Raw genomic sequence first — 19161 nt, forward strand, 5'->3', positions numbered from 1 at the left:
CAAATGATGTCATAAAAACTCAAAAAAAAATTGCAAATTGGAAGATATATCTTATCAATATGGAAATGCCATATGGAAAAGGTGGAGTAGAAGATGGGCCTTTTTGTTTGAAATGGGAAATGATATTATTCGAAGTAAACATACAAGAATGGTCCTCTGTAACTAGGAGCATTGCCAATTACTACCAATGCAACATTTTTTCGAGTCAAACATACAATATAGGGTCGTTTGAAAGAGATGCATTTCACACCCATTATGCGCCTTTGTCAATAGATGGACATAACAACAAAAGAAATGTACATTGTCAAATGCTTCCAATAGGAACAACATCATTGCACATGCAACAGATACCTATGTCAAAAAATGCACATACACATCAAGACAAATTGCAATATGGTATTACGCCAATGACAAAAGATAGAAATAATAGGGCCAATGTACATAGATTAAAACAACTATTATGATTACAAACAAAAAACTATAAGAATTTATGCAAACAAAAATCACAGAGTACACATAATTGCATATCTAAGAAAAAACCTATAACAATTTACCTAGCCAAGATAGAGGACACACCTGAGAAAAAATGTCCAATATGTAAACAATTGCAATTTCACAAGAATATGGAGAGGATTGGACAAGATTTGGAACAAATATATTTATCTAAAAACCATAGAAATGTGCCTAGGAAAGTAATATGAAAGGTTTTCAAAAGAGCACTTCGAAATGGAAAATTTCCACAATTTGTTGTACCTAAGAGCATTAGGCGAAAAAAACCATTTCCGATTGCACCCACACTCTCAGAAGTTGAAGAATGTCTTGTAGCATTAAGAATTGCACTTGCACAAATAAGACAATGGGGCCACAAATGATCACAAATAGGTTTAACAATATCGATCATCAATGTTCCTGTCCAAACAAACATTGTTCACACTGCACTGCCACAATCTATGGAAAATACAACAAGAATTGTTGTTGCATTGAAAAGACGACTAGAATATAAAAATGCATTTCAAACAAGAAAAGTTTGTGTGCATAATATCATGAAAGCATTGAAGGGAATATGTTCTTGACACCTTTCTATAGTTGAAAAAATATACATAAATAGAAATTGGGATAACATCCTACAATCAACTACTTCAAATTCTCCAATTGAAAATAGTGACATTGAAGAAAAAAATCAAACAAGTAGTGATTCAGAAAATGAAATGCTAACTAAAACATTGGTGCACGAATACATAGGATCCCAATGCATCCATGATTTACAAGACAAGCTGATTGTACTTGCTCCAGCTGAAGGGAAACATCCCCTTGGAATTTTCAAAGACAAATATGCAGAAGAAATGAACTTTGCAACTGTCTTTTTTGGAGACCCACGTGACAGTGACATTGCAAAAAGATTTCGCTACCAAAAAATTGCATAGTGGGAGTTAATGCACCATAGTGGTGACATATCTTACCACATAACAAATTTGTTTTTTAAAACATTACGAATAATAATTGAAAAATTCCTCGCATGCATTTCAATAAGAATCAGAAAAGGGAAATTAAAAGGAAGAAAGTTACTAGAAAAATATGTTAAATACAAACCCAACTTGGACAATATTCTTAAAAGTGACATTGGTTACATTGATTTCAAGCACATAATAATTTATCCTCATTTCCTACAATAAATGAATAAAAATATATTTACCATTATATGTCAACAAGGCCCACCAACGTTGTTCATCACATTTACAAGTTTTGAACATCGCTGGACTCCATTGGTCAATACATTGACCAAATTACATAGCAAGAGGAAAAAATGAAAACATATTGAAACAATAGAAGACTTTAACATCATCTATCTCATAAGAAAGAATCCAGTAACTTGTACTTGTTATTATAGGCATAGAATTAATTCCTTAAAAAAGTTATATCCAAAGAAAAAACATTCTTTGGAGGGATAGTTGATTATTACTTTGTAACTGAATTCCAAAATAGTGGAAGAAAACATCAACATGGATTATTATGGGTAAAAAATGCACCAATATATGGAGTCAATAGTAACTCTGACATTGAAAACTTCGTTGACAATTACTTGACTTGTAGCACAGATCACCTTGATCCAGAGCTTGCAAAAATACATGAACACCACCATACAAAAAGTTGAAAAAAGACAAAAAACTCACATTGTAAATACAATTTCCCAATGCCACCCATGAGAAGCATAAAAGTTCTTGAACCAATTGGGTTGGTAGATGACACATCAAATGAAAAATCAAAATTCATATATAACATCTTGGAAAAGAAACAATATGATAGCAACAACGCATTTGACGAGTTTTTCGATGAATTACATTTAACTGAAACTGAATACATCTTATCAATAAAAAGTACATTGAAGCAACCAATGATTTTATTGGAACGAAAACCCTCGCACATCTGGAATAATCCCTTTGCAAAGAATATGCCAGAGCTATGGAATGCAAACATTCATGCCCAATTTTTCCTTAATGCATATGCAGTTGCATCATATTGCACTTCTTACATGACAAAACTTAACAAATCAATGACAAATGCATTTAAAAAGATAAGAAGAGAACATGAAAAGAGGAATCTAAGTCTTATTGAAATGATACGCTCATTGGGCAATGCTTTTCTTAATCTCCAATAGATCTCAACTCAACAAGCAGTCCATATAACACTCTCTTTTCCATTGAATCATAGTTCACAAGAATGCATATTCATAAACACGACAATAATGGATGAACGTACATTTATCCTTAAACCATCTCTCCTGCTAAAACAGGAAGACGACAACTTCGAAAATGTCATGTGTAGTTCCATTATTGATTATTATATCAATCAACCTAATGTTATTAAACATATATGCCTTATTGAATTTGCTTCAATGTACAAAAAAAATGGCACACCCATTTCAAAAAGGAAAAAGCCAAAGGTCATACGATTCGTGAAATACAAAAACAACAATGACTATGAAAACAATTGCAGAGAAAATCTTTTACTATATGTCCCATGTCAAAAAAGTGAAGGTACATTGATACAAAACTTGCTATCATGGGAAGTTGCTTATATGTTACATGAAAACACAATAAAAGCAAATGAGTCCGATTTCACTTATAATATCAACCCATTATGGGGTGATGTAGAAAATGTCATTCAATGATACAATGAAGAAGCAAAGAACCACTGAAAAAATTAGCGAAAATAATGACTTGGAATAGATTTACAACACTCCCATCACCATGAAAGGAAAACAAAACTAAATATCAGATTCTACTTATCAGAGCATCTATTTCTGCTCACAAATGCAAAATATCACATATTAAGAAGAATTCTCAATAGAGAACAACAAGAAATTATCAAAGACATTGCAATGAAGAAGTGAATGGACATGTAGAAACCACTATATTTATTGTTGATTGGAGGAGTTGGAACTGGAAAGACATTCACAGCAAAAGTAATCTTCCAAATTATCATGCGGCTTTATGATGCACATCATTCAACTAATCCTTTGAAACTAAAAGGTTTGATACTAGCATACATAGGGAAAGTTGCATATAATGCAGGTGGTACAACAGTCCACTCTTAACTTCTCATGCCTTTTAACAAGTCTGTCAGAAATGATGATATCATTTTTTATGGTGATCTCTATCAAGCACAACGTATACAAGACTCTTTGATATTCGAACTACCTATTCTCAATGAATAACCAGTCCCATATGACTTTTGGCAAGAAAATCTAAAGTGCTATGAATTGCATATTACAATGTGTCAGACAGACGAGCAATTCATCTGAATATTGAATAGAATGTGAATAAACACTCAAGCAGAAGATGATTTGCAATATTTGAATAGAAATTGTATTAGACCTACACCTATTGACCCCGCTTTCCCCCCTTTTTTTTTATAAAAATAAAGATGTCACTTTGCACAATAATAAAATGTCGTCAATTGTTCGTCAAGACGAGATTTTTATCGATGAAATCGATCAAGAAGAAGAAAACCATGGCGATTTCCCTTCCCATTTACATACAACAACATTGCCTTCATAGATAGTTGTAAAATTAAACATGTTAGTTGAGATCTATGCTAGAAATTACGATTCACAAGATGGCCTTGTTAATGGAGAATATGGAATCATAAAATCCTATACAAAAACAAATCAAATTGATGTCATATCGATCAAGTTCTTCGATGCAAACATAGGACACTGCCAAGCAAAAAAGTTGGCTCATTTCTATAGTGAAGGCATTTTCAAAGATTGGATCCCCATATTACGAATATAAAAAGCAATAACAACGCCAGAAAAAACATGCTATATAAAAATACGAAAATAATCTGGTTCAATTGGCATGTGCTCGCACAATCCATAGATCACAAGGCCTCACTCTAGACAACCTTGTATTTGATCCTATTGGAATATGAACTCATGGATTATTCTATACAACTTTGTCTCGTGTTAGGAACATGAAATTGGTGGGGTGGAAGGGAGGGTGGGCGGTAGGAGGGAGGGAGGTCGGTGGTGGGGTGGGGTGGAGGGAGTGCGGCTGTGGGTTGGTGGCAAGATTTTTTAATTTTATTTATTTTTAATGTTGTTTTTAGATTTATATAATTTTAATTAAAAAAATTCCTAAATTTATATTTTATTTTTTATTTAAATTATTAAATTTAAATATTTTTTTTTTATATTTTTTTTCTCAATTGATTTTTTTTTTCTTCCTAACTTTTTTATTATCTTAATTTTTTTGGTAATTATTATATTTTTTTTAATGAGGTTTTTATTTTTTATTTTTATTTTAACTTTAAAAAATGGTTTTAGATTATTTTTTTGGGTTTAATTTGTTTTTCCTTAAATTATTATTTTTTTGGAAAAAAAATCATTTTTTAATTTATTTTTTGATATTTTTTATTTATTTATTTCGTTACTTTTTTATTCAAATTTTTTCTTTCTACAAGTTAATTTTAGGTTTTTTTTTTACATTTTTATGGGTTTTTTGTTTCTTTTTCTTTTTTTATAGATATTTTTTGTATTTTTTTTTGGGTCATGTTTTTTTAACTTTTTTTTATGTTTTATTAGCAACATTAAAATCACCAACATTTAAAAAAATTTATCCACACTTGATACATTAGAAAATTTAAAGTGTTAAAAATAAACCCTCTAAACAAAAAGTGTTAATGCCCATCAACAATTTTCAAAATCAAGATGAAAATCACTAACAAAAACAAGTGTTCACACTTGATACATAAAAAGATTTAAAGTGTCAAAAATAAGCCCCTCTAAAAAAATGTGTTGATGTTACATCAACACTTTTCGAAATCAGCGTGAAAATCACTAACATCTAAAAAAAATGTTTATACTTGATACATAAAAAAATTTAAAGTTCCAAAAATATGCTTAAAAACAAAGGTGTTTTCTGAATCACCATTTTTCAAGATTGAGTGATTTTTTTGCTACCTCAAAAAAATGGTTACTAGGTAATTTTCTCGTTTTATCGGTAACTATGTTGAACACAATGTATTACCATTGATGGAAAATATCATTCTACATCGAATGAAAATTACAATTGTTAATGTTTACGTAGTGCCCTATGCCATGTTGCCCAATATACTAGATATTATTGAAAAAACATTTTGTAATATATCTATTATTAAACCAATAATCATCGTAGGAGATTTCAATGTAACATGCGTGAAGATAACACTAGAACAAAGACACTAAAAGACTATATGCATAGCCACAACCTTCATTTCCTACTAGATACAAATACCTATGTGCACGCATCACTCATTTATCATGTATGGTCTAACATAACAAACAACTACAAGATTTACAAGATATATACATATTGGTCAGATCATGACACAATCTGTCTCATAATGGACCATGTACATGCAGATGAATCACAAAACACATCGAACTCTTTCCATATCTGTAATCAATATCATCTTCTTTCCCCATTTATTGTCATTGAAACATAGCTATTCATTATTGTTATTTTGCGAGCATCTATTGTATCCATATCCAAAGAAGTTGCTAATGCAATTTCCTTTTCTGTTACGGAGCTAAAATGGATCAAAGATACAATGGCCAAAAACGCAGAAGGCATGTATTTACATATACTATTGAAAATGTACATTCACCAAATATATATATGAAATTGGTTTTCATGTCTCCAATATCACTAGTTCCATTTTCCACTCATTATCATTTGCAATGAAACAAATACTTTGCAGCCTTGAGCAACAAATCAACACAACATTGGAGCAAGAAAAAACGACTAACAAAAGAAGCGACAAGGAAATTCAACCCATGCCCATCACTTATTTTCATTTGTCAAATTGTAATATACACATCAACATTGTTTCTTTGTAATTGACTCTAATTTTCTTGATATGTGCACAGTTCAAATGAACCATCAACAATTCCAATATCAATTGAAGAATTGAACATCCACAAAACTCGAAAATTATTCCATGGCGATGTAATGGTTTTCCACAACACATTTCTTGACAAAGCACAAAAAAGTCGTCAAATATTGCGTGAAGATCTCACTTATCAGCAAGGATTGATGATGCTCACATTGGTTGTTCCAAATGGCCTCATCGAAAAACACAATCAAAAGATCTTGCCAGGAAAAGGAATTGTAATAACAAATTTCCATATTCTACCAAAAACAAATTACAACCGTGGTGACTGTGATTGCATTTTGTTGTTAGACAACACAAGCATTATAGAAAACATTAGCCCAATTTGTAAAGAATACAAATTTGTTCCCAATGAAACAATAAAAGAATTAGGAGAAAGCGTGAAAACATTCCCAATAGGAAAAATTACAACACTTGTAATAGAATCTCAAAAAGTTGGAATGAAATATACATTTCAAATTAAAGATGGAAGCTCTCAAGATGATATGGCATTAGTAAGTTGCTCTACCTTACACCACTCGCCGATAAACTTTATGAATTTTTATTTATTGCCTTTATGCAATAACAAGATTTTATTTTGTGTCCTTTATGTCACAGCTGCAACTATTTGAAAACTTTCTACCTATCTACAATGAAATTGAGAAGAGACTGCAAAATGGAGAAATGTCAATTATGCTCATCAAAAACATAACAAAAAGAAAAGTCCTCAAGGAAAGAAAATTGCATACAACACATGCCACATTCATCACAAATTTGAACACTGAAATAAAACAGGATCTCAGAAAACTAATTGATAGACAAAACCAGGTACGTACATATCCAATAATCCGCTTATTTTTAATTACATAATTTTATAGTTTCCATTATACATATGCTGACTATTTTTCTTTTCTAGTAGGTGCAAGGAACACTTCTGGTTGCAAATGCATATTCCACACCATTTGAATCTGTGTGTGCACTTTGCAATTGCTTAATCTGATCAACTGTAATGATAGAATATATGTCAATATTTTGCACTAAATGAAAACAAAATAATCATTTTCTCTTTCTTCATTGTATCAATTGCATTATAAGAACTCATGGTAACAACACATTGCGATGTTGCCTTAGAAACATAATAGTTTTAAAGTAGTTGTTGCCAACATTAGCTCACATGTCTTACAAAGAATATTTGCAGAAAAAAAAACAACAACAATTTATATGTTGCACAATCTCCAAGTTCTAGGTATGTTTACTCTAAATGGGTGATGGGACCAGCCCAACACTTTACAGTCCATCGTGATTAAAATGATTATGTGATGTTTATATGTTTGATTGAATAATTCATTTGTGATTACACGTGGGAGGTATACACCGTCAGATATTTTGGGTTTGTATTATGTGGCATTCAATTACACAATTATAAATGGGTACTTGCCTTGGACTTTGTATTCCCACTCCTTTCTATGCCTGAACCCTTCGTTCGTCATTCATTTTGGTCATTCGATTTTGGCTTTCCGAGGTTTTGCTCTGCTGTGCTCTGTAATTTTTGGTAAGCAGCTTTGCTGCGAGTCTTGGTCGCGCCTCTGGTTGTTTCCAATACTGGCTCCTTGTTGTGTACGTGGTTGCTCTTAAACCTTGGTTCGTTGGTAGTTGTGGTTTGCCCTGTAGCTGCCTGGGTAAGTGAAACTTCTATTGTGGTTTCTTTTCCTTCTGCTGTTGGTTCAACAGGCCACCATATTTCAAGTTTTGTGCTGGTATTTCTCGTTCTGGTTGGCAACTTAGTGATTGGCTTGTCTCCAAGCTCAAATCGATGGCATTCTTTCGTCCTCACTTAAAACGCAGGTAGTCTTCCTTCTCTGTTTCAATTTGTGATTCTCTTTCCACAACTTCTGACCTGGTTTTCTCCTTCGTCACTGCATTTAGTTGAAACTTTGGGTGGAATGTCTATCTTCGGATCTCACTGCAAATTCTCAGGTAAAGTGGATGCAATTTCCATTGGTCGTTCTCTCCAGGCTCTGTACTTTCACTTCGGAAACAATATATTTTCTAACACATGTGTGTCATTCGTTGTGTAGGTATTAAGGGTCTGCGGTTGGAGGTCTCGGCGTTGTATGAGTCGGTCTTGTCTGGTAGGCTCTGCTTCTTTGTATTTTCTTCAGTCCTCGGTTTGGTTTCAATTTAGGCTATCTGGTCATATGGCTCAATGCTTGGCAATTGACTCACGCTGTGAGTGATGCTTTATCGTTTTGACGTCTGGACTTCCACTGTTTTGTTGACTGCCATCTTCCGCATATGGATGCAATTTTCTTTCCAAACCCTCGCCTAGGGTTTGTCATTCAAGGGTCTGCGTGTCTATAGCTGTGTATGATTAGGTGTTTGAAACCCCCACCTAAGGTTTATCGTTCACGGTTTGAACGTTTACAGCTTTGTTTTTACAGTACTGATATGTAACTGTTATACACTGGCTTTGCAATTTTGAAAGAAAAATCCTTCAGGAAAATATAATGGGATTTGGTTTTGATTTACCTGAATGACATTTGCTTTTGGTGTACTCTGAATGCCTAGCCTGAACTACAGTTATGATTCTTCAGTTTTGCTTGTGATTATATGAACGTGCACGAATGCTATAGATACGTTGGTAATTTTGTATGACTATCAATTTATATGTATGGTGGAAGTTTTCGTCTGACCGTGTGTGCTTCGCCTATACCAAAATTGTTTGTATCACTCTTGGTCTGTCTTCACTATTTGCTTCAAATGAATTATAAACCCTCGTATTGTATCTATTGTTCTGTCTCGTTATGAGAACCAGTTCTTTCTCTTAGGAAACAAGAAAAAGGAATTAAATTCAATAATCTGTATACAGTAGGTTGTCTGTTCAGATATTTTTCAATTGAAAAACACAATAGAATACAATAGAACATACAGATGGACATAACTTAGTTTCTCTGTTATTGTTATTATTCGAGTGTAAGAGGTACTAAACCCCTTACATGATTTTTCCTGTTACATTTATATGTTTCTTGTTCCAGTTAATAAAACTGTATAATTGCTTTTCAGTTATATACTTTACAATTACATGGTTATTAGTCTTTCGTTCTATCCTTATGACAAGATTTCCTTTTAGATACATTTGTCTTTTTATTTTTAAAATAATAGGACAATTATTAATCCATGACTTATTAGCAACAGACAAACAAATAACCCTAACTGATCAAACTACCCTTGCCTAATTTAGAAATTAAGATAAAAATAAAAATCCTACCTCCTATTCTATCAACTAACATAAAGACAAATAAAAAGTTAACTCAACTCTTTGACCTGGCAGAGACCGACAGCCGGTCATGGTGCCTGAGCTGGATGCTCCTGCATCAATGGAGACAATGAGCTTTTAGGTACCGACAACAACAAGCAAAAGAAACGCAACCATAGTATCAACTAGCAAGTTTGTCTTGTCTCCCTAGGTAACATCTTCATTCTTTGACTTTCAGTGTTTAGTCATATAAAAAAATTCTTCAGTTTTCTATTTATACAAGCATAATAATCATTTTGTATTATTTCTCTTATTGCAGGGCTAGACATTATTCAAAAATAAGAGTCCATGATATCATAGAAATTAAGAAGCCAATGCTAAAAGGAAAAAGAATAGGATAGTGAACAATTTCAACTTTTTTGTTCCAAACTTGATAAAACAATAGAAATGCTTTTTTTGATAATATGCCAATAAAAAATATTTACTATTTTTTTATACTTATATTACTATAACAACCTTTATAACTTCTTAATTACATATATGTTTTGAAAATTTCCACTTTCAATTTCGTGTCTATAAATAATAGTTGTCTGGATTTTCCTATTTTTTGTTATGTTCTCTAAACTAAAAAAAGAAACATGCTTCCTATACTCTTATTTTGATTTTTAATGTTGATGTTGAGCTAGGGCCTTGTGCTTTGAGGCTTCTATCGCTTGCTCGCTCTGTTTCATTTCTTTCAATAGATGCTTCTTATATTTTTCATCTATTTTGTTATATTATCTTACTTTATGCTTTTGGTGTAGCTTTATGCACTCCCACAGGGTCTTTTTGTTGATTGTACCTTTTAGTCCCATCCCATTGATAAAATTATCTGATCTGATCCTATCTTATTTGTTGCATCTAACTAGAATGAGAGAATCCTCTTTCTCAAGAAAATGGCTCAGTTACCCGATGAAAAGAAAAAAAATGTATTATTGATTTTCCTAATACGTGAATACATAATTTACTGTTACAGTTAGCATAAGAGGCTTCACCTTCTATATGTAGTAAAGTTTCTTTGACATAGCATAGTTGTCCTGCTTTAACGTGTACATGTTACGTAAGATTGAAAGAGATATGTATTCTTCACATCCTCATTTTGAATCCTTAATTAATAACTTATATCTTGGTGTTGTGGGTTTCATGCCCTATTCATTAACAATAATTTGTAATTTCTGTCTATTATGTTTTTCTTGTTGGGTATGGTAATATATTAGTTTACTTATTCCTTTTAGGTTTATGTTAAAAGGATTTTAAATCTTTATAATAACCAAAGGATTCATGAATAGGTACTTGAGCCTTGGTGGCTATTGTTTTTAAGGTTTTTATTTTATTGTAGGGTAGGTTGGCATACTTTTGTAGGGTGCACATTTTCTTGTGCACATGGTTTGGGGATTTAGTTGATGGTATTGAGTAACAACACATAGTCTTGGCGCAGGAAAATTTCAAATCAAATTAATTGAAATGTATTTCAAAGAAAAATTCTCAATTAACCAATCTTTGCACAGAAACTTTCAGCCCAGTGAGTAAGGAGTTCAATGTAGGTAGGTACTTTATTAATATTCCCTTCATCTTTTGACTTGGTAATGAAGTCTACCCTGTAAAATTCCCAAGCCTTAGGTCATAGTTGCAGGAACTTTACGTTTCTCTAATTAGTTAGTGTCTACTTAATTTCAATGTGTATGGTTCCACACTCATGTATACAAATTGATAATTAATATGTACAAAAGGATCCTAGGATTCCTTAGAAATAATACGCATGATTTATAGATTTTACAATTCCTTAGATATTTATCAATCTGGCATCATTCTGGAATAAAGGTGTGGATCCAAACAAGGTGGCTGGCCAACTGGTGAATGTGAGTGGGATTTTACAGCTAGCCATACCCAAAAGTGGAGGTATCCCCTATAGGAATAGCAAATGCGGACGCAAAGATTAGAGTTATATTTTTTTCCAAGTTTACCAGTTCAAAATCAATATAGGGATATGCATTCAAATCCAAAATTGTATACGGGGAAGTGCATATAGTTTATAGTTCTGCAATTGAACTTACAACGCCCAAACCCTACTGCTAAATTATTTATGCAATTTTATGGTTGTATTGGCATTTAGATTTTTGTAATTTTAATTGAACCGTAGAAATTTATTGTTGTTTGTATTATATAATGGAAATGTACCTTCATAATAGTTTTACCATTAATGACCTTAAGGATTAATGATATAGGAAAATGTGTTTGGGTATACAGAATTAGGGCCCAAGCTATATGTGCAACATACTTACTATAGTTCTCATTTTGTTAACAAGGATGTAATTTCGCTCGTCTAATTGTTCAGAGTCAATGTTTCACATATCACATGGAATGTTGAAGTCCCGTTTTACATAAAATTGCTGGAGTGTTTTACAAAGGTAGGGAGTATAGTATGAAATTACTAGGCAAAAAAACAATGGTAATATTAAAATAAGTGTAATTTGTAAGATTTTGACGAAATTGGATTAGTTATTTAGGATGCTAAAACAATAATTCTGAATTATCATTAATATGAAGATAATTTTAGAATTTTCTAAACATTACAGATATGCATGGGAAGCATGCGAAAGTGTTTGAATATTGAATCATTTACAGATGAATGATCAAAAGTGGAATACCTGATTCCATTCTTAAGTACAAAAAATGGATATTTAATGTTGAACTTGATTGAATGTTGTATGAGCTTAGTAGCTGACAACTGATATGACCAAATAAACTGCCAAATTGGAAACAGAGACAACTTGTGAGATGAATGTTGAATACTGCATTTAATAAAAGCTCAACTTCTCATTTGACCTTCGGAGGAGAATAAGCTTCAACATTATGGAAAAATGCTATTGATATCAAAATATGCTCTTCAACTAGATTTGAATTGACTTATTCTAGTGATGCAACCAAATTTGAATGGATTGCTTCTATTGCTCTGGGACCATGAATCCAAGATGTGTATATTCCTTTCATTCAAAATGTGTGCTTCCTTTGATTTAAAATATAGTTGCCAAGCTTGGTTAAATTTTGAATTTTTATCAAAATTAGCATAGTTATCTAAATTAAATAGCGGATACATGCAAATAGTCCAGATAATCAAAATAAGGTTAAGGGTGAAGTTTGGAAATTGATAACAATCTATTAAGAGTGAATTTTAAAAATTTTGAGAACTTTTATTTCACTCTTTAAATCATATATGTTACTAAGAATATTCTCATATCAAAATTATTTATATTTTTTTATATTTTCAAAACAAAAATTCTGAAAACTTTATTTCAAAATAAACCACACTTATAAATATAAAAATATTATTTATGCATTGTAAAATAAAAAAATAATAATAAGAGTGTTTAATGAATCCAAGAAGTCATATGCAAGGAATTCAGTGACTCCATTTTGAACTCCATTAAGAGCAAGAGAGTATGAGTTGAATGCTTTAGAATTCCACTATGAAAATGCTTTAGAACAACTACGCTTAGATCGGCCATGCCTCAGAGCTCAACTCTCTGAAAGTTTCATCAACCAACTAGATTTAGACGAGTGCCAATGTCTAAATTACAAATCCTAGAAAAACAATTAAATTTGTTTGAAGAGATATTAATTGGTTGTAGATCTACAAATACTCAAATTTGCTCAGAAAACCTCTGCATATGACTCAAAAATTCAAATGATCAATTATTTCTTCTAAAATATCTCAAATTACACACATGCACAAACCTCTACATATGACTCAAAAATTCAAATGATAAATTATTTCATCTAAAGTATCTCAAATTACACACATGCACAAACCTCTACATATGACTCAAAAATTTGAATGATCAGTCATTTCTTTTAAAATATATCAAATTCCACACATGCACTTACGTTTAATAAATTGTAGTTTCTGAATTTCGCTATTGTTTTTAAGTAGATTTTATCTAGAAAATCTTAGAGACTCTAGTTTGAATAGTTTATGTTTTATGTCTTTATTTTCATTTTAATGTTTAGAAGTTTTTAAATTTAAATTTTATATATAGTTTTATAATATTTTTAGAAAATTTATATAATTTAAAGTAAATTAGAATAATCAAATCTTATATATATTTTGAAAAATTATTTTAAATTAATTTTAAAAGTAAAGGAAGTTTAATAAAAATCATGTTTAATATAATTATTTTTCTACAGTTTAAAAGGCCTTGAAAATATTGGCCTTTCCATCTTGTTTGCCAGACTTTTCTCCAAGGTTGGTCTCAATGTTCAAACAATTATTGTGTTATCAATTTTAGACATAATATGTTGTCATAGTTGAAGTAGCCTTGGTCTTTCTTGTGATATTGGTGAAAACAATTTTCAAATTGCTAAATTTATTATTATCAGTTGCTAAATGTCTTTATTGTACCAAATATTGGTTAACTTCACTTGTGGTAATAATGTATTGTTAAGTGAAAAAAACATAACGTGGAATATTTTTATTGGTTAACTTCAAGTGTGGTAATAATGTATTCGTTATTGAAAAAAGCATACCCTGAAATCTTTTTAAAATATAAAATATTACTTCGTCGTTTTTTTTGTAAGTGATAGTGTGCATGTTTAGTGATAGCATTCTTCTGCATTGTATTGTTCTTATAATGATGTAAATGGTGAATGGGTTTTTCCCGTTGTTCAATCAGAATGATTTGGTGCACTTTGTTTAGTCGTTATAACTTGTGAAAATGTATTAATGATTTTTTCCAATAACCAATATTAAGTGTATGTATGTAATACAATATATCACAAACAAAATTTTACTAGTCAAAATTCATTAATTAAACTAAGCAGCAGGGAACACTAGCTATGAGTAAAACCACTAGCTATACAACATTGTTAAATATTGGGTTAGTTAGTAAAACCACTTAAGTTTTTTGTTTCAAGTAAATTGGTCAAAGCCTGCACTTCCAAATTTAGCCAAAATTTTTAATACTGGATCATGTGGTGTTTAGAGAAACAATCAAGGGTACCCCACCATGCCTTTTAAATACATCATATTCCCTACTCCGTAACTTTTAACAACGACCTTGATTAGAAGCAAGTGAAATATTTTCACCAAGTGAAACATGTTTTATAAGATTAAACTAGTTGAAATATGGGGAAATATGTTTTATAAAACCGAACCAAGTGAAATATTTTTTATGAACTTTGATGGGTAGGCCTTCGAGTGTTGGATGGTGTGGCGACATTTTCTTTATTTTAATTGAATGGTTTAATTTAACTTGCTTTGCTTTTGGTTGGCCTTCACTCAATATTAATGGTTTCGACACTAAAGACGGCATGTCATGGCTTTTGGTTGGCAAGTGCTATTTCATGGACTATAGCATTATAAATGCACTCTTAAGAGACCTTAAGTACAGTGTTGGGAAGCGGGTTCTGACATCGGTTTTGGCGGTCAGCGGTGTGCATCATTTCTCCGGCGAACGAATTCCGATTCCATATGTATTCGCATTCGCATTCATCCACCCGCATACCATCCATACATCACTCATTTTGAATTTGGAAACCCGCGGTCCCATGTCATACCATCGCCCGCATACCATCCATACATCACTCATTTTGAATTTGGAAACCCGCCTAAATACTGACTCGCGCCTTTCTCTCCTATTTACTGCCCTCCACTTCCTCCCTGCTTTATCAGTCAATATCGTCTGAATGCTTTTGAAATCGGGAATATGCCCAGGGAACACCCACGTGATACCCACTGGACAAGTTGCGGAAGCTCTGGAATGGCCTATATAGGCGATGTCTGGATTGGTTTTGAATGCAGGTGGGGCGGAGTCTCCATGAGACCCGCCGAGCAAACACTTTGGAGGATTCTTAGGGAGGTAAACTCTTTATTATTATCTTCATCAGTTTCTTGAATATCTGTTACAGTGGAGGCTTAATTTCCGTATATGTTGTAGCTCATAGATTTCTATATAGTCTGTATATTTATATCATATATTTTTGTGGAACGAAGAGTGATGACTGTAGAACCTGTGCAGATTGTAGTAGAATATGAAAAGATGTTTGGATGAAGCTATTCGCTTCATGATAGGCAGATCGGTGCACAGACACAAATTTCTGTCTGTGTAGTGTAGTGTTTTATGGTGGGCAACTCTGGCACTTTGGCAATGGTTTTATATTGTACCATTACTTACCAGTTTCAACATTATCGTGTCTCAAACGTGAGAGTATATTGTAGACAGTTACTGCAGTAAATCTGCTCAAGTTATTTGATCTCGAATACTGAAATGGTTTTTGACATCATAAAACAAGCAAATTGTTTCGCTTAGTAATATCGTTTACTTCTGGCGGGAGTGGAAGAAGAGGAGCATACGGTTTAGCGTACTTGTAGTTTGTTGTGTTATTGTAGGATGTTGGGCTGGGGATTTCTTGGCCAATATGGATATCGTTCGGATGACAGGCGATGCAATTGATTATTTTGTTTCGCTGTGTAACGCTTCGAGGGTCTCTTCTCTCCCATTTAATAGCTAATAGGAGAAGGGCTGTTGCAAATTTCGACTTTTTTTCAATGGAAGTAAAATACAGAGGTTAAATTTGATGGAGAATAGGATGGGAAATTTGAAATGATACCTTAAATTTGTGAATAGTTATAATGTCATGTGTAATACACATATGAACATAAAAGCGTTTTAGGCTTGGCTTATTGTATTTGGAGTTTGGACTGCTTTCCTGACTTGGGTCGTTTAGTTTATTACTTTGGACAGAGGGTGGGTCATTGCACGGAAGTTTCGCAGTTGAATTTTTAAATAATTAAAAAACAATAATAAATTAATTCTCATTTTAATTTTAATGCATAAAGTATTTTATTACCTTTTACTAATGAAATATATTGTAATAATAAATTTGAATTAAATATATACCATTAAAGTGATCATTATAAAATAAATATTTATTAATATTATTATATAATATAACAATAATATAGCTATTCTTTAATAACTTTTTGTAAAGAAAAATGCTAATAAACATTTTACTTTGAATAAATCATACGGTTTAAGTATTTATTTATCGTAAGGTATATGACGCTTTCTTATAGTTTTTCTAATTTAATTTAAAAAGTATTTTAATTCTCACTTCATTTTTCTGTTTTTTTTTACATGTGGAAGAGGCAAATTAAAGATATTTATTTTTATACATGTAAAAAAGGTGTTATATTGTAATTAATTTATGGTTTTTTTTTTAAATCTATAAAGTTTGATACAACTTTTCAAAATTATAATATTAAATTAAATATTCTGAAAATTAAAACTCAATTCTTTATTTTTAAAAATTTAAATTCACTTGTTTCAATTTATAAATGCATAAGATGTAATTAATTTCGTGAAGTTTTAAATATAATTGTTAGAATAAAAATTATTATTTATAAAAAATAAAGTTAAAAATATATATATATAATATCACTAAGTATCTATAGACGGCCACCAATTTAACACCAACAATAGTACTTCCATCAAATCAATTAATAAATATTTATATTTTTTATAATTTTAAAATTAATATTTTTTTTTAAATTCATGATTATTTTTAATATATAACAAGCTCTACTCCACCTATATTAAAATATATATCTCATGAGATCCATGGCATATTCCTCATACTTTATTATTGTTGTGAACCCTACTTCATTCTTGTTCTCAAGCACTGATCATCGATCACGTCAGACTAGTTAGTAGTTTTTAATGTGTGGTAAATAAATATTTTTTAATTAGTTTTTAATATATTTGATAAATAGATTTTTTTTTTTTTAATTTCAATTTACGGTAACGAATCATAATAACATTATTATATAAAACACACACATATATATTTAATATTACATTACATATAAATGGTGCTAATTGACATAATCAAAATAATGTGCGTAAAATATTTTTAAAAAAAATTATTTAATAAATAAATATATACTAACTATTAATTAGTTTTAAAAATACTTATTATTTATAAATTTAAATTTACCGACAAATTTGATAAATTGATATTTTATTATTCATATAAATATTTTATTTTTATAAAAAAATTAGCAAATTAGTTTATTCTATATATAATGACTAATTTAAAAAACACTAGTTTTATAAATCATAAACTATTATTACATAAACATATGAATAAGTTTAAACATATTACATTTTAATTATTTTATGAAAAGAATATATTTTTTTTTTCTGATTTATAAGAAAATTAAAAAATAACCCAAATTCAAATGCTTTCCAAAAAAATCAATCATATGATATTTTAATGAAAGTTTTATTTGTTTTAAATATACTAATCAACATAATATAACAAAGTTATTCATATATGTAAAACTATATATGAAAAATATTAACTCATTATTAATTTAAGATTAATATTTGACTTTCTATAAATTGTAAAAAATAAGTAAAATATAAATATATTGATAAATTTGAAAATATCACATCTTAATTATTTTATAAAAATGATAAGTTAAAAGAAAAAAACAACCATAATTTAAATATTTTTAATGAAATCAAAGCTTCAAATTCCATTTGGCTTAGATATACTTAATTATCAATATGATGCAACAAGTTACTTGTATAATTAGAACTATGTATATTTACTATTTAATATGGTAAATTGCAAAGAATAAATAATAATGTTATTAATCTAAGTTAAATATTCCACCTTTGTAAATTGCAAGAATAAGTAAGATATTGAAATCCAAACAAATTAGACCTTTAGCATGGAACTCTTCAAGAAATAGACATGTTTTTTGGAGTGTGTTCTATGTCCTATATTGACATTATCTAATTCCTCATTCTTACTAGGGTTTTTCAAATAACATTGTCTATATTGATGAGAGTGTGTTTCATGATAATGCATATGTTTATATCATTTCAATAACTATTTCGATAAATTAATGATAATCACTTGGGGTCACGACTGGAATGGGTCACGCCAATCCCTAACATGGTTGTATTTTTACCTATAGGGTTTCAAACCAGCAACCTTTTCACCTTGAAGTGCCTTAACAGAACACCCAGTTACTGTCTACTTTACGCCCATAAGAATGTAGATGACCATTTTAATTGATTGAATGTTCTATGTTCTTTTAATATAGAAACTCTATATTATAGTATCCTATAATTATTCTCAAGGGGATTAGTCTGCTATCAATTACATTTCGCATAAGAGGCAGGTATTAAGCAAATTTGTTACCTTTTCTCAGATTGAAGTATTGAACATATGCTTTCTTTGAAAAATGTTACTATGTCATAAACCCTACGTTGCAATTGATTCATGAAAGTGTAGTTGGAGTATACCTTTGAATAAAGCCTACTTATAGTGAAAAAATGGTGTAATATCTCTTAAGAATCATGATGATATATTTGGAAACAGAAGGAGAAGTTACCATAAGATTATCAGAGCCCAAAATATGAAGTTGTTGAATTGAAGAAGCCTAG

The 19161-nt window shown here is 30.7% G+C and overlaps 1 long non-coding RNA gene across 1 annotated transcript; it reads left to right on the forward strand.

Annotated features, from left to right (window-relative positions):
• Window positions 1-15373: 15373 nt before the first annotated feature.
• LOC149199735 (uncharacterized) lies at window positions 15374-16278 on the forward strand. Its single transcript, XR_016253310.1, has 2 exons — window positions 15374-15561; window positions 15721-16278. It is a non-coding gene; the product is annotated as an uncharacterized LOC149199735 (long non-coding RNA).
• Window positions 16279-19161: the final 2883 nt, after the last annotated feature.

This window comes from Pinus tabuliformis, chromosome 2_1, assembly GCF_031772625.1.
Source record: "Pinus tabuliformis cultivar Carrire ecotype Pingquan chromosome 2_1, CPIR1, whole genome shotgun sequence".
NCBI classification, from domain to species: Eukaryota; Viridiplantae; Streptophyta; class Pinopsida; order Pinales; family Pinaceae; genus Pinus; species Pinus tabuliformis.